Raw genomic sequence first — 15,626 nt, 5'->3', positions numbered from 1 at the left:
TCCCACCACGCAAACACGAAAGCCTTCCTTTGTCCATCCGTTAAAATACATTATTGGTGATGTCGGATGCAGTGACAGGTACAGGTACACACACGCTCTACCGAAAATGAACTGAAGCCCTTCACACGCGGAATGCAACAACAACAAGCAAAAAAACGCAAACAAACCAACTCGGCAAAAATCTGCACGAAAACGAGAGAAATTCGTTCAAAATATTTTGTACAAGTTTCCCGGTGGCCGGCCATCGACAAGGGACGGCTTTTTGTTCGCCTCCTTCCCCTCCTCTACTGCCCTCTCCCATCCCCCCTCACCCCGTTCTCCCCAACTCACACGCGAACATAAAGTGCATCCGACAGAAAAATCAATATTGCTCCTCGCAACTGCGATGTTGCGCAAAATTGTACCCATCGCGAGATGATCGCGGATGCATTCGCAAGCGGGACTATGCGCATCGGTCGCTACATCGCGTACAGGCACGCACAAACAAGATGTGAGTGAGCTGTGATATTCGCAAACTGATTATGTATCGATTTGTGTGACTGTGTATGTATTTTATTGGATGCTGTCACAATTTGGAGAATTAATTTAACATTATGTTTTATGAGTATGTTGGTTTCAGCAATAACATTGAGGAATTTTAATTATATAAGTTTTATGTTGATGTTGAATTTTGAACTGTGATTGTTCTTTATTTGCGTTGTTAATTAAATTTAACGTAGCAAAAGTAAATGAACAAAGTAGATTCAGAAACTCGGGCAGTAAGAACTTAAATGGGTTTAAAGAATAAAAGAAGAAGTAGTAGAAGAAGAAGAAATAAAATTTGTTTAACGATTAATGAGATACCAATGTTAGCAATATCAATAATTCATAATATTTGATAAAAATATGAATATCATTATGAAAAATTATTCATTAACGAACCCACAGGCACAATAATCAACCGAAAGTGTCTGTTGATGTTGATTAACCACAGGCACAATAAAACGCTTGTACGCTTTCCTTGTACAGCCCAATATTGCATCAAAGTGAAATGTGAGCGCGCAACTGGAATTGATTCAGTTACTGCATCGAAATTTAATTAATTACGAATTTACAGAAAACGACGAGGACTTAAAAAAATACTACGGGTGGTGTAATGCTTTTAATTCTCATTCTTTTGGAGCAGTAACAATGAGAGAAAAAATCCAACCTACGATACTGACAGGTAAAAGCCATCAAAAATATTTCTACCTTCATATTGGCAAAGCATTTGGCTGGATCTACCTCCCCACGCACGCTATTGGTTGAAAATTGGAAATTTCCGTATCGGAAAATTTTATCACAAGCTGAAACCCCGAAAAAGAAGCATTGATAAAGCAATGGGTTGCATTCTACAGAGTGTGGGCCTTGCTGAGGCCTCACAAGGGAAGAAAAAGGAATGAAACACAATAAACTCTCCCCCACTCACATAATTCTACGCCGATGGACAATTCAATCACCGAAACTGATGAAATTTCAAACGATACACTCCACGGTATCGAGTGCATCACACACTCGTGTGTGTTTGTGAGTGAGTGAGCTGTAAGCATTTTTTTGTGTGTGAAAAAAATGCAGCTTAAAAGCATTTCGTATCCATCACACTAACACACCGCAGCACCGACTATACTCACACCGATGCAGACTCTTTCAAGTAGTGCTAAAGAGGGGCAGAGGTTTTTAAATTTTTGGGACTAAATTTGCAAAAATCGTTGATTGACGTGAATTTTATGGCATTCAAGTGCGCACGGGAGACGATGATGCAGCAGACGACGGTTTGCATGTTTTGCCAAGGAGCGCAATGTCATTGTTGTCGGATGCATCGGATAGCGAAGTATGCAATGCAATGCACGGTGGAGTGCCCTTTTTGTCGGGGTCATTTGGGATTTGTGATTGAGATTGCAGCCAATAGTGGAGAGCATAATTTTAGCTTATGTTTGCCCAATCAATGAGGAAAATATCTGAGACTTGTTCTGCAGTTTTTTTCTTCTTGAAGTGCTTAAACTAATACACGATAAATTAATTTTAGGTTTTTTTTTTTTAAATTACCCAATCAATTGATTTATTAATTTAGCATTAGATTTTGTTTGTAATGTTCATTTTAATGCTTTTTGTGCAAATATTGGCAGTATTCTTTTGTTAATTTTTTTTAAACTATTTCATTTGTTCTCTTTATTTTTTCTCCTGCTATGTCTTGTTTCGTTCGATTTATGACATCAATAATTAAAAAAAAATACAAAAATTGTGACTTATATTAATACATTTAAACTGGATAAAAAATCAAAATATAAAAATGATGTTTTAAATGATTAAATAAACGATAAAAAATAATGACTATTCACGCAACGGTAAGTAAACACATCCAAAACAACGAACGATACAAATCAATGCGCGAACTGCACAATTTACTTGCTACAAAATATTGATCATTACTTGTCGTGTTAAGAGCCTTACAGAGCCTTCAATACTGCTCCTCCCCGCAACACAACCCTTTCCATCGGATGGCAGCAAATCAGGCTGTCGCCCGTACCACCAATTCGCGAACATGCAGTTTTAAGCCCCACCACAAACGCTTCACCTGCTTCGATCCACTCCACTTCGCCACCCGCTTGCCAATGCAAATCGCAAATAGCTAATAAAGTTACCACAGAAACTGTGCAGAAATGTAGTTTCCAAAAACGAGAAGAAAAACGCGAACCTACACACAATCGAGGGGCTGGTCCCAATTTGGAAGTCCAGCATTGCCACGGGGTGCAATAAAAATGTACACCCGAAAATAACGAACAACGAACGCGTATAAAAACTGCACCGAATGGTATGCTGGCTGGTAAGCGTGAGTCAAATAAAAAGTAATAAAGTTTGCACCACTGGCACAAAACCTCCCCCCCCCCCCCCCGCGCGCGAGAGCGGGAAAGGACGATATGGGTTTTTTGCGCAAAAAAAAGGTTGCAATAACAAAACAAAAAGGAAACACGTTACCCGAATGGTCACGGATGGAGTAACGCATTAACGACGCATTTTGAGCGCACGCTGGATGATTTTTGATGAAGTTTTTATCATAATGGGAAATTAATGTACGGTTTTTTTTTCTGTAGCTGTAACCACCACTCTTCATCACTTAGTTTGTCGCTTAGGGAGGGGGGAGGGGGCTGGGGAGGTGCACTTTCTGCGAATAATGTCCCGGTGTGGCCTTCCCGGGCGCGGAAGTGCCGTTCGGTTCGAGCGGTTTCGGTAAAGCTGTGCAGTAGAAAGTGCATTTTTGTGGATAAAGAACTTCAATATCAACCATAAAACTTCTGAAGAAGATTTGAGGAATCGATACGCGATTTAGAAGATCATAAAACACTATTCAAAAAGTCCAAGAGATATCCTTCAGAAATACAATTCCACACAATTTCAAAGAGCTTTTCAATGTATCTAATCAAATTTACATTACATGACTCATAATTATATCTTTGCTTAAAACTGACCAGCAGTTCATCGCAAACGTATGAACAAACAAGACAAAGTCCGTGTACAATCCATTGATTCGAGTAATTGACTCCATGTTTATGTCTAACTAAGAATAAGGTACATATACACTGACCTTAAACCATTTTAAGACCTTAGTTCGACACGGTTGGCCCTAGGAATACTAAAGTTTGTTTACACAATACATTTATTTATGTAGGCAACTAGCAAGAACGCAAACCCCCAACATCGGCCAGCCAGCAGGCGTAATGTCTGCAACGGTTTTGAAAAAATGACCACAACAATAACAAATTTGCACACCTTGCAATGCCATGGGGACAGAATCTGCGAACCTTACCGATTACTAGCTGCATGAAGCTACACCACGTCTTATCTTATCTAGGTGCTGCCGAAAAAAAAGGTCAGATATGACCGATAGCCAACAACCCCCGCCAGCGTGTACGAGGCTTGTGGTGAAGGTTGAAATGTCATTCTCCACTGAGACGTGAAGATACGTGAAGAATGCATGGAAAGTGTGATCAAATGCAATGTCTTGATGTACCATAGAAAAAGAAAAGAACCAATGTAAATTTTGAAGGAATGGCAGGTCCTCAAAATGGATAGGAATCTCCCCTTATACACTGAACTCCTGTCGATACTATTTATGATGCTCAATAATGTCCCGCGCTCATGTCAGAAAGACTTGTTCCCTTGGAAGACTTGCAATATAGATCACTGCAACGCGAATTCAGCCGTTTCCCGGGGTGAGCTAGAGCACCCCGCAAGCTCACCATCTTATCCGGGTTGACGTGCACACACCCGCATGACTCACCATTATCCGCACGCACAGACACACGCCCACCCGAAAGCCTACGCAAAGCAGCCCAACAGCTGCACTTCCGTCGCTGGACATGCGATCGCACGGTGCAGCACCCCGGAGTGACGAAACGGAACGTGAGTGCACTCGGGATACAGTCCAATGGACTTGCTGCAGCAGCACAGCCACCACCGTCACACCACCAACAAATGGAATTATAAATTACACCCGTTATCACCATCGCACCATCGCGATACAGAGGGCAGCCACGTTACCGTTAAGCATTTCCTGCATCAAGGGGGATTTCTGCGTCTCCCGGGATGTCACCTTTCACTGGTCAGTCCGCACACTGCCGCGCGGGAATGGGTTTTGGGGAGGTTTTTGTCCCGAGATCGCACCGTTGGCTTGCCCACGAATGGGATCAGTTTCGTTAAGCGAAGGCTCACACACACACACACACTCACTCATAAATGCACACCAATCGAACTTTGCAGATGGTCTCGCCAAATCGGCACATGGTTAACGGCCATCTAGAGCCTAGGTTCTTAGTGCGATTTAATGCACCGTGGAGAAGATGGATTTTAATGCTTCAAGCTCTCAGAACTGGAACTCAAAGCTTTGCTAGTGTAGCTCATGTTTAACAATAGGCGGTTTTTACATATCAATTTGGGAAACGGGACCACAAAAATAGAAAACAAAATGACAACAACACATTGGATTTCAACTATAAACAGTTATACGTCGAACAGCTCAACATCAATTTGTTTTTGGGATATGAGCTTCAAACATTGGTTTAAACCGTTGTTAGCTTTAAGGAACAAAATAAATATACTGCAGTATTCGACCACAACTACTAAACACACAACACACGAGCTAACATTTGAGCGATGGAGAATTTGATGACATTTTTTTCAATTCGACACCTGATGCTAGTTTGCAGCTTGTTTTCGTATGGTGTATTGACATAATTTCTGCTGTCAAATATCAAACTCTGTATACAAGCTAGTTGAATATCGACTGGTGGTGCCATCTGTCAGAATACGCCCTAAATTATAATTACTACCGGGAAGTGATTCCATCAGTTCCTACCTTATCATATATCATAATAATACAATAATATTGGGTAATTTAAGTAATTACGTTTATTTGACAGTTGCCCCAAAAGATACTATTATTGTAATCATACAAAAAACATCAGAAAATTCCTTTATAGTACCCCTCCTCCCGAAAACTGCCACGTTACCGCCGTTACCGATGCACCGAAAATGCCGTAATTGCATGCTGCAAGTTGCAAAATTGCTTGCCAAAAAAAACGAAAAACAAAACGAGACAAAGCAAATCACTCAACCGTCAACCCCGCTGCCGTTCAAGTTCATGACCTTCACAAAATGGCAATCATCTGGACGGGGTGGCCGGTCGGCGTGAGCGCGTTCGATCGTACTCGTGGCATAGCGCACGACACAGCCCACCCTTCTCTTTCCTCCCCACCGCTAAGATTGCATGTGCGTGTGTGTGTATGTGTGTTGGGCGCGTATCTAATGTGCAAATTTGATGCTTTTGCTAGTCTGCTTGTTCGTCAAAAAAATGTGTTTGTCGAGCGCGTAGAACAGGTTTGCCAGTCTGTTCTCTGCAAATGCAGACCCACAATTCAATTCCGCGATCGGTTTCACAGCTTGCAAGTTGGAAGATGCTGGCGGAGAACTGCTGGACCTCTAACTGGGCGGCAGCACCAGCAGCTGTATAGGGGTCATTTATCCTTCGCGTTGCTGTGGGACTAGCCGGAACGGGGAGAAGAAGTCCTCTCGCGCACCACGCACACGAAGCTGAAGAGCAAAATAAACAGGCACAAAACAGGCGCGCATGTAGAGGGTTGCACGATTCCGTGTTGCGTGAGCGACCGAAACACCGAAATGTTTACCATCCCCGGCCCACAACAGCCCCCTGCATCGTACACCCCATTTGGTCGGTCACCATGCAACATACACCCCCCGAACATGTTGTCGCTAGTCGCAGCGCACAGCGTCTCAGTCTTTTCCAGGAATTTTGGGGCACAGCGCACAGCCAAACAAAACAGACAGACACACAGCCCAAAATGCAAAGCAAAAATGGCAAAGAACACATAAACATGCATAGGGTTTTGCTGGAACAGCGGTAGAGCAAGGGAATGGGTAGTAGCGGGCGAGGGTGCGGATGGCGTTTGTGTTTTATTTTATTTTGGAAGGTTTGGTTGTGTAATTTGCCCATCGGTTGAAAAGTTTCTGGCACCCAGATGGTACAAAACAGTAAACGAACAGCATTCGTTTGTGGGAGAGAATAGCTCTTAAAACTCATTATTTTAATTACATACTGTGTTCTTAAAATTCATAAAAATAATCGAATAAATTGTTAAATTTTTAAGAATCATTGTTAAAGTTTCATTAATTACCATAAATTTATAAATTTATAAAAGACAATATGTATAATTTACAGTACATTATTTTCCCAAAATTCATGAAAATACAACCATAACACAATAAAACTTAAGGAAAGAAACAATATTAAACTGTAATGTATATGCTAATGCATTATTTTTCTTTAAAAAATTAAGCTATCCATAACTCAGCATGAAGCAGTAAGTGAAAGCAAAAGATACCTCTGCTAATGAAGTAAAACGTGTCATTAGTAAATAAAAAGAGTTTAAATAAAGCCAGTAACAATAGAAAATCAATATACTAAATCAATGCGATAATCAGACAAATAGTTAAATAAATAAAATCTTATCAATAAATAGAGAAAATAAACAGAAAGAAAAATAGAAAGTCATGACGACCACGACTTAATGATTGAATTACAAAAAATATAATCAAAGTAATTAAAAAATGAAATAAACTAGATACAATAAGTCATTTTTATATGAAAATACTTTTTGAAGAGAAATGAGAAAGATAAAAAAAAACTCTTGCATGAATTCAAGCGTCAAGAGAGACTTGGCAAATCCAAGAGTCAAGACTAAAGATAGTTAATTACAGTCGTTCCTGCTAAATTTTGACTCCAATTCACCTATTTTTAACTCGAAGACATACATTTTTGACAGTGTTCTTAAATTTTTGTGTCTAAGGCATCATTTCGTGACTGCAAATCAATTACTTTATTTACAAGATTTAACATAATTTCTGAAACTGAAAATTTCTGTATATTTTCTCAACAAAAAAAAAAAAACAATCAAATTACACAGTTTTTGTATTGTTTATGTGATTTAAAATTACAATTGTCAAAGATATACTCAAATATCTTGTAAGATTATCAAAATTCCTACAAGAATTTTACATTAATCACTCACAGACAAATATAGGTGTGTTAGAGTAAAACCCATATGCGCACTGTCAAAAATTGATGCTTCAGAGTCAAAATTTGGTGGCAAAGACTGTATTTTACCTGAATGTTAATGTATCGTCGTCTAAGGACGTTTAAAGACAATAAGATCTGAATAGAAATTCCCAAATTTCAGCCAGAACACTAATTATTTACAAACAAGATCAGAACAATAAAAAGGACTTTATATGATCATTTTTGGATAAAAACATCTAACATCTGGATACAAAGAAGAAAATTGTATATCATAGTTGGTGGAGCAATTAAGTTGCAACAAAAGGAACAATCGCATCAGGTATTTCTTATAGGAAATATTTCCATTTTAAAATTAAGCAATTGTCTGAAATTTCAATTTGGATAAGAGAAAGAGAGACTTGTAGCAAATAAGATATAACGAGCGAGTGCCAAAAGTGTAACGTTTGTACTTATGTAGTAATATTATCTAACCACTTAGATACTTTGTCCATTTGGATGACAAAACTCCGGAAACCATTATAAAACAACACAGCACGACAGAAACTGTGACACACTCTAGCACATCGGTGAATCTCTTGCTCGGCGGCCCCAAAAAAAACCCAGAACCGCATTCATAAACACCAGAATCGATCTTTGTATCGTACGAAACAAGCTGGTATCCACGGACAGGTTAAGTTAGCGTGGGGCTGCGTCGTGTGTGTAGTGCGCGAATTTTGTTTTTTTTTTTTGGCAAACCCTCCCTCTTGCTTGACCCGCCAACGCCCTCCCGCCCAGTCGCCCCAGTCGGCGTCTGCCAACGTCCCCTCCATTGCACGGTCGGCGTTTTGGCACGGATATTGTGTGGGCAAAATTCGCCAGCGGAAGAACGCGCGCGCATTCCGCGTTCTTCGCCGTTTCGCTTCCATGGCCGTTTTTACTCTTTTATTGCTGCACACACACACACGCGCGCGACTCTTCGCTTCCACTTGTTTCCGTACTTTGAATGTCCGTTGTTGTATTATTCCGTTCCATCCGTTCCTGCTGCCCTTTCATCCCGCACACCCCTGTCTGTCTGTTTGTGTTCTGCAACTCACCCCTCATCGATTGTGCACTGACACACACACACACACACGCCGCCTCACTCCCGCGCTAGCAGGGCCCTGGCCGTGTGTTCGCAGATTTGTTTCGATTAGGTTGTTATTTTTTTTTTTGCTGCTGCTAGTTACTGCTTCTTCCTCTTTACACTCTTGCGCGCTCTGCACTCTGCGCCCGCAATTATCGTCTCTTTTCGGGGGGTGGTTTTGCGTCGCGTCGCGCTAGAACCAACGACCGCGGCCGACCGAAAAGACAACGCGGCCCACCGATGCCACCGACGTGCGACGGGACGGACGGCCGGTCCGGTCGCCCCGGAGACCGGTTGCTGGTGTTTTCGGCATACACGTAGCAGCTCGAATCCCGCTCGAATTTCGTGTGCATATAGCGCGGTTTTTCGTTTTCGTGTGTGCGTTGTTGCTGCTTCTGCTGGTTCGTCTTACTTAATTTCTTCTCTTCTTTATTGGTCAATCCCAGGGCGCTACCGCGCGGTTCTGATACGATCTGCAGTTCTTTGCGGAGCGGGGTGTCCCCTCCACAGCAAACAAAAATACCGCACAAGCATGCGTTTTTAGAGGTCATTTACGTTGCCAATGTTGCGCTGCACTAAAGTGCAGTTTCAAGCTGATCTGTATGGGTTTTATTTAATATTAAATTTTGCACTTGTCGAGAATCATGATTTTCAAACTATGCGCTAAACCATGACGAGAAATCAGCTCCCTATTTTCTCCGCCATCACATTCTCCTTCCAGTTCGTGTGTCACTTCCTTTCTAATACGGTCGTGTGTTTTTTTTTAAATTCAATAATGCTCTTTTGCATAGATAAAAGCAACCAAACATCAAACGACCCATACCCATTTGAAAGAGTCGTATTTCTGGTTTTGCAACTTGTGGCCGAATTTGGGTAGACCTGATTATGAGAGCAAACCGGACACAAACAAAAAAACATACACACGCACACAGTGAAGAAATCCGGTTTTCAAAGACATCCCCCGAAAAGTGCACACACGTGCATGGACGGGCGATTTTTTGCTTTTTTTTTCTGCGCGAGGGAATATACATCGAGGGAAGCGCATTTCGCTGGTGGCACGAGAAAAAAGGGTGAAAAGAGTTCAATCTCCTCACAAAGACGAACACATAAAATCTCGAAAAAAAAATCTCAGCTAACACTTGTTGAACGAACGCACATTCTTCACAATAAATGCTTCTTAAAAGCCTTTTTTAAGAAACATTGGAGTTGAAAAGAGATACTTCAACAAACTCCTTGCAGTGAGGTAATTTTGTGAAAATAGTGTTTTATAATAAAATTCTGATTAAAGGCTGATTTTCTTCTACTTTTTACATTTTAGAGAGGCTTTGGCTCCAACGGAGTTCTTTCGCCCCTAGGCTGATCAGCGTTACTTTCCAGCGGTTGCTTGGATGCTTTTGGCTTAGTTTACATCCATACAATGGCAACCGTTTTTTTTTATGGAAAACGCAACGCCGATTTAAATGTTGGTGTTTTGAAAGGTATGGAGAAGAATGATACAAATCATAGTCCGAATTCAATAGATTAACGTTTTCCTTGGTTTTCGAGGATTTTTCCATTTATGGCCCTAATTTTTAGCCGAAACAAAGTTTAACCATGTCATCTACAACGTGCTAGAAAAGATTTCCAAAAAGTGGTCAAAAGAACTGTTCTGCAAGCCTCAAAGACAGAAAATAGGTTTCCTGCTTTAGGTGGGTGTCAATCTAGGTCAATAAAAAAAAACTGCAACAAGACTTATTAAGAACCACGCAGCCGGATAGTCAATCTTTGCTTAAAGCAATGGTCCATATGAGACTAGAACCCAGGACGGGCACTTTGTTAAGTCGCCCAAGTTGACGCCCAATACTGCGGGATTCCCCAATGAAAAAAAAAAGAAAAATGGAAACCACTGGATTTGATAGTTCCATGACTGAGACAGATGCAGGTACTATTTTTGGGGCCCGAATTAAAATGGGAGCAGTATCAGGACCTTAAATGGGGCCATGATCTGTTTCAGGACCGATATGGAATCTTAATCAGTTCAAGCACCAGTATGGGCCTGGGATCAGCTCCATCATCAATATAGAGTCAAGAGTCCAAACCCGGTGTAGGCTCGGGATCAATTCCATGAACAGTCTGGATCAGTTATAGAACCGGTAAGGAGTTAAGATCTGGAGGTTTATGACTAATTCTAACGCCTGTATGGGATTGGAGTAAGTTCCAGTGTCAGTATGAGATCTGTAAAACTCCAGAATCGACATGCGTTCAGGATCATTCGCAGGATCGGTATGAGTTCTGAAATTCTGGTATGAGTTCTTTAAGTTTTCCCCTTAAAAGTCACCAGGAATTGGCGTTGTCTTTTAAAAAATGCTCTGCACGTATCCTAATGTTATAATTTGTTTTAATCCTGTAACCGGGCCAAATTCAAATTATATTTGAAAATTCATATTATTATTAGCGTAATAAGACTGGCGCTTAAGAATAATGTATGTAACATGATTGCCAAATAATAAGCAATTCATTCTGAATAGCAAAACGACCATCAAATCATTGCAAGATCAAATCAACACAAGAAACAATAAACTATAATTCAACATGCTCGAGGTTAATTATATTGCATTATGATTATTTTTCAGCAATTAGCCTCATTCATGTCGTAATGACAGCTTGGCTAGTCAAAGCTTCTGATAAATCATTGCACAGTTTCCATAATTTGTATGACATCGATACAATACTTTACAGGTATCGTGAGTATTTTAATGGTCATTATTCTATAACAGTCGTTTGTTGTACATTTTATCGAATACATTTAAATTGAACGCATTGCATCGAATCGCACGTTTATGACCCTCATTTCACACCAAAAACAAACATTACTAAAACATACAACTTACCACAATGTAAAAGGTTACGCCAAAAATCAAACAGGAAGACACTCCAAACGGCTGCACGCGCGCAGAGCAACGGTAATAAACGGCGTGTTTGTTGTATTTCTGCTCTTTCCCTCGCTAACGCTTGTTTCTTGCCGATTTTTGCTCAAATTATAGTCTTGATCACACTCAATCAGAACAAAATAGTAATAAACTAAAACAACATCTCACACACGCACTTCACCCGTCTCAGACGCACACAGACACCTTATCAGCACCGTTTTGTTGGATTGGAACGTTTGAAAGCGGACGCGGACGCGCGCAGGCAGAGCACACCGATGATATGCTCCGGGTCAAACGCTATGCTCTGGATTGGCGGGCGCTTCACACTGCAGGACGCACTAAGCGCGAAACTTCGCGGATAGCGAGCCAGGCTGTTCATCGACGACAGCAGCACCACCACCGGGCGGCAGCAGTTCCACCAGCGGTGCCAGATTTTCCGCCAGCCATTCTAATTACTTGCGCAACGTTGGTTAAATCCACAGCAGTGGAGCAAATGGACACACGCGCGCTTCTTCTTTTTTCCCTGTTATCGGTGATGTTTGCGAAAAAGTGCAACTATTTCCTCCCCCGAGCGCTGGGTTAATGCAGTTTTAAATGGTTCCCAATTTTAGCAAATGGGCGCGCTCTGTCCTCGTCCTTGAGCTCGTTGGCGGCGGTGGCGATGGTGGTGATTGACCCGCGCGAGACAAATTAATCGTACCGGGCAAATTGTTTCATACTTTTTGCATTACTTTGTCCGTTGTTGGCACCATTTTTAGTTGCGGTTTTTTTCTTCTTTTTTTGCTTTTTTTTTTTGTTAAACTATGCCTCACTTAAAATGTTCCCTGGGCGTTAAACGTTAGCTTGTGAGCTTGTAATTTTGACAGCAGCTAATACCGGCACCGTGAGTGTGTGTTTGTTGCAAGGTTTGAAAATACAGTTTGCAGAGCGTAAGTGACTGTTTAACTGAACGATATTGGTAAGCTACCCTCGTTTTTTAAAGTCCTGCCAAACATGGGTGAGAAAAGAAGAGGCAAAATTCCGGATGAAAGCACACACTGTCACTTGAATTTTCACACACTAAAACTTAACACACTATTGGGTTGGGGGTTTTGTATCATAAAAAAATAACGGAGCGCAAAAGGAAAAGCAAAAAAAAACAAAACGATATAACAAATCGTATCAGATGTTTGCACTCTTCTACATATTTTGTGCGGCCTGTGTCTGTTGCTTCTGTAGCTGGTTGCACGTTGCAGAATTGGAAGATTTCGGTTTCAACACAACTTTAGCACTTCAAAACACACTCTTTCACATGCTTTCCGTAGCCCCGTGCGTATTTCCAAAGTTCACACAGAAAGGGTTTAAACTTGTTGTTGTTTTCTTTTCAAATTGTTTGCCTTTTAGATGAACTAATGCATGCCGAAAATCAGTCCCGCAGGATGCAGTACCTAGAAAGAGAAACACACGATATTAGTAATAGTTACATTCCAGTGCATAAAGGGATGCTTCGACCCGTAACGCCCTGTAACGCATTCAAATAATCCATTTTGTAACGTTTACACTTAGAGTCATTGTAAGTACTTGTGACAAAAGCCATGAAAGTGTTACGTAGGAAAAAATACTCAATTTTATGTCCAAGAAGATGAAATCCTAGCAATGTCTCATCAACACCCCTGACTACTACTCTTGCAGCTAGCACTAATCGTGCACTATCAAACGCTCCCTCAATCATTTAACGTTTCGTGCGACCGCTCCATGCATCAGTCAGACCTTCCTTCAGCTTTCCGACAGGCCGCACACAAGACAAAGCGGGAAAAATGTCATTTTTTGTGTGTCAATTCCTCTCTGCCTGCATGCTCCCCATTCCACCCACACATACACGCCGTGCCACGACGCACGCCACTTCGCATCCATCGCGGCTTTGTCGAATGTAGGAAGGTGTAGAGAGCGGTCGAGGATCCAAGAGCGAAGTGGCAGAGCAGTCGGAAAACAAGGCTGCCGTACCATTTTTACCTCCTACATCCCCGTGACCGTTCGAGAAAAATATATATATCTGTTACCCTCCCCAAAAAAAAAAAATCCCGAATATCACCGGCACTGACACACACACACACACACATGTACCGCGAACCGTTTCGGAGACTCGGTGGTGTAATCGCGCGCGCGGCCCATCAAACGGAAAAGCGGAACATCCCGCCGTTTCCGACGTGGTGTTAGTTTCGTCGTGGCCGTTCTTGTGTCGGTTTTTTTTTTGTATGTGTGTTTAGCAGTACAGTGGCAGTTTTGTATGTGCGCCACTACGTGCTCCGTATATGTGTGAGATTCTCTTTTTTCGGTGATGATGACGGTGATGATGACCAGAGGAGCCAGAGGAGCGAAGAACGAAGCAAGAGAAGCAAAAAAAACCCTCACCAAGGGGAGGGAAAAAAGAATTTTGTCGATCGCCGACGTAATCGCCATGGAGACGGGATGAAGAGACACGGTGTGCGCGAGGTGCGTGACATCAGATTTTCACAGGAAATTGAGCACAAGGAAGGGAAGGTTTGCACGTTTGCGACGCATAGCCCGGAAAGGGCCTGACAGACAGGTACCACATCATGTTCCCTTCAGTATTTTTTCTAATGCAGCGCGACGGTCGCACACATCTACTTAAGCGGAGAAGATTTGGTTACCACACGTATACACTAACACACTTTTGAAGAGAAGAAAAAAAAATGTACCACTAAAAAAAGGAAACACCTCTCACAGCCCCAAATCTGCCACCGTACACTTTTAGACTGTTGCAGCACCTCGGAGCTGCTCCTACACTAGCACGTACCGTGTATTAGTCGTTTCACACTGAAACCTTCTCTTATCCGGAGTTGTGCTCCCGCACGGGGGTTGCAGCTACTAATGATTTCTAATCACTCGGAGCAGCCACCATCACCCTTGCAAGCAGTAGCACGCAACACGGAGCCGCGCGCGCGAATTTCGGAAACCCCGCCGAAACACCGAAACACCGAGGCAGTGCGCGGAACCAACTTTTAAACGGTAAACTGGGGGGCTTGGGGCGGGAGATGGCGGTTTGTTTGGGGGAAGGAAGGAGGGCCAGACTTTTGAATAACAAAATAATAATAATTCCACACCGGGATCACAAGTGCGGCCGCTGCTGCTGCTGCTGGTGCCGCCGAACGGATAAAGAGCATATTACAGACTGAGTGCGTTTTCTCTGTTTTCTATTTTAGCTGGTTCGCGGAAGCGCGCTGCTACTGCTCGCCAGTGCGTGCACTCTCTCTCTCTCTCGGCAACGGATGGGAGATTGCCGAGATTTTCGCTCCAGAGGGGTTGCAACTCGACAACGAGCGAGATGGAGCGATATATACTTGGGGCGAGCAGATTCAGTAAGAGCGTTGCAGAGTGTGCAAAGGAAAGAGACAGCGAGAGCATTTGGGGGGATGAGAGTCCCGGTCTTTTTGACTCACACTCTCGCTCGCTGTCTCTCTTTCGCTGTACATGTCCCTCTCTTCGGAGAATCCTTTTGAATGACTGAGTTGAGAAACACAATGGGGGAGCGTCGGACGCACTCTTTTTCCGCTGACCGACGAAACCGTTGGTGCATCCACGCGTGGGGGGTGCGGTTGAGAGAGAGAGCAAAAGGAAAGAAAGAAAGAAAAAAACCTCCCTTATACATGGGCCAAATTGTCGAAATGCAACCTTCAACTTGTTCGTCCATTTTTTATCTTTTTTTTCGTGAGCTTGTGTGCGTGAGCGAGCATAAGGGGAAACACATTTTACATACAGTTGCCGGGTGACTGTTTTTTTTTTGTCATTGCAACCGGCTTTGTGCGAGTAGTTGTGGATGGGGAAAAATTAAACCAACAAGGAGAGAGAGAGAGAAAGAGCGTCCTGAGCGTGGCTCACGCTGCACTATGGGCCGCGTTTGCTCGATCGTCCGAATGCAAATGTGCAGTGCTCACGCTTATCGCGCTACTGCGGATGGATGCACCAAAGGGGAAACGGAAGGGGGGGGGGGGGGGGGGAGGCAGCG

The 15,626-nt window shown here is 42.5% G+C and overlaps 1 protein-coding gene across 3 annotated transcripts in view; it reads right to left on the bottom strand.

The window, feature by feature from the left end:
- Window positions 1–14,827, bottom strand: part of LOC1271212 (zinc finger protein 316) — a 52,928-nt gene extending 38,101 nt beyond the window's left edge. For all 3 annotated transcript variants that reach the window (XM_061661166.1, XM_061661165.1, XM_061661167.1), the window contains exons 1-2: window positions 14,418–14,827; window positions 11,582–13,047 (exon numbers count right to left, since the gene is read on the bottom strand). The gene's annotated coding sequence lies outside the window, so the exon portion shown is untranslated. The remainder of the gene's footprint in view (window positions 1–11,581; window positions 13,048–14,417) is intronic.
- Between the last annotated feature and the right edge of the window lie 799 nt (window positions 14,828–15,626).

This window comes from Anopheles gambiae, chromosome 3 (assembly GCF_943734735.2).
Source record: "Anopheles gambiae chromosome 3, idAnoGambNW_F1_1, whole genome shotgun sequence".
Lineage (NCBI taxonomy): Eukaryota > Metazoa > Arthropoda > Insecta > Diptera > Culicidae > Anopheles > Anopheles gambiae.
Note: the sequence above shows the minus strand (reverse complement) of the source record. Positions and strands in the feature narration are given on the sequence as shown.